Genomic DNA, 2,099 nt, shown 5'->3' with positions numbered 1-2,099 from the left:
CCGCCGGCGGGCGACGGACTTGGTGAAATCATTCGGTCGTCCGGAGGTGTCGCCCGTCCCGGAGGTGCCGTCCGTCCCCAAGTTGACGCCGGCCGTTATGTGGTGCCGCACGTATAATCACGCCCGTAACGAGCCGTCTCGGTTGCCGCGCGCGTGATTTCGCATCGGGCGAGTGTTCCGTACCGTAATCGCGGTCACCGCAGCTTGCGTGTTGCGTATCATCCGTAATAATTCGAAATATATGTCTCCGACACGTGGGTTTGAGAGACACGTTTCGAGTTAGTAATCGGACAGCGCCCTCATGTCGAGCGAGCGCCGAATAGTAAGTAACTTTCGTCCGAAACGTTTCTACGTAGCTCTCCTCGTTGCGGCGCCGTAAATCGTCGTTAAGTGTTCCGGAGGTACCGCCGGCGGTCGTCTGACTTCGAGAGATCATTCGGTCGTCCGGAGGGTGCCGCCCTTCCCGGAGGTGTCGCCGGTCGGCCGTGTTCCCGGAGGTGTCGCCCGGCCGGAGGTGTCGCCGGTCGGCCCGTAGGTTCCCGGAGGTGTCGCCCTGGCCCGGAGGTGCCGCCCGCCCGGAGGTGCCGCCGGTCGGCCGTGGTTCCCGGAGGTGTCGCCCGGCCCGGAGGTGTCGCCGGTCGGCCGTGGTTCCCGGAGTGTCCGCCCGGCCCGGAGGTGCCGCCCGACCCGGAGGTGCCGCCCGGGCCGGAGGTGCCGCCCGGCCCGGAGGTACCGTCGGTGCTTATACCTTATTGTCCCGGCATTTCGTTTGTTTCCTTCTTAATTAATGCTAATTATCGTTGTTTGACATTCGCCATACGGCTATCGTGATAATATTTTATCGTACAATAGGACTTTTCGATCGTTCGCTCTCCGCGACAATGTCTCGATTGAACGCGCCTTTCGACGCTCGCGCTCGCAACGGCCGTGCGTAGGACCGTGCGTCGCCGACCGCCTGGCCGGCCGGTTGGGTACTATAAGAGGTACGTCGCGCTCGGCGCGTCGAACGAGTCGAGCGAGTCCGGACGAGTCGTAAACGTACTTTCTCGAGTCTCTCGCCACTCCGGCGTGTTTCGACCGCTCTCCGTACCGTCGCCGACCGCTTGGCCGGTCGGTTGGGTACTATAAGAGGTAGGAGAGATTAATATTGTACGTGTCGCGCTCTCGACGTTGACAAACGAAGAATCGCCCGAACGGGTCGAGAACGGATTTTGTCGAGTCGCGACTCTGACACGGAGAGAACATTTATATAAAATGTTTGATTTGGAAACCACGAATATATAAAATAATATACGATCGTCGCAGAACGCGCCGCCGCCAGTCTTCTCATGCTTGGAGGTTGCGTGTCTCGCGAGAACGTACGTTCGACTCTCGCGTCGTCTCGTATTCCTCTTCGCCGGGAGATTACGGTGCGGCTCTTCTCGTTCGTCGCCGAACGCGCGCAAAATTAACGCACACTTATTTATTACGAGCACAGCATTGCCACGAGTCGGTGTCGCAAGACCGAATGGCTCTTATGTGGCGCGCACGCCTCTAGTGTGTTGGCCGCGCGGTTCCCTCTCGTTTCGTACGCAGCAGCGGAATCGTCGCGCTTACCGAGCATCTACTTCACGGATACGAGTTTGCGGGAAGAGTTGCTTCTTCCCGCTCGCTTTGTACGCCGTAGCGAAATCTTATTGCTGGTCGTGTGCGGTTAAACGCGTACGAACCAGACAGAACAGTCCTCGACGTCTAAGCATCGCCATCGTCGATCTAGCGTCAGGGTGAATCGCGCGGTCTCTCGAGACCGCGCATCATAACATTTGGGAGAATAAGAACACGAGTATTTTGATCTTGTGGATTTTTGAACGGAGAGGAGGAGGAAGAAGAGGAGAGGCGGCGGCGTCGGGGGTTTACTCTCGCCTCCGTCGTTCTCTCGTACGCTTTACATAATAGCGTTAAACACAGCAGAGTGTCGCCGACCGGCTGAGCAAGACCGGCGGCAAATAAAATGGCACATACGAGCGTGTCGCGCGCGCGTCGGTGTTTCGGCATCGAACGCGCGCGCGCGCGAAAAAGAGCTAGCGACGAGTCTTCGGGCTCGCTCGCGAGTTACTCCC

The sequence above is a fragment of the Nylanderia fulva genome, unplaced genomic scaffold, assembly GCF_048542155.1.
Source record: "Nylanderia fulva isolate GAGA-0341 unplaced genomic scaffold, ASM4854215v1 Scaffold1144, whole genome shotgun sequence".
Lineage (NCBI taxonomy): Eukaryota > Metazoa > Arthropoda > Insecta > Hymenoptera > Formicidae > Nylanderia > Nylanderia fulva.
The sequence above is the reverse complement of the archived record's forward strand: the minus strand, read 5'-3'. Positions refer to the sequence as shown.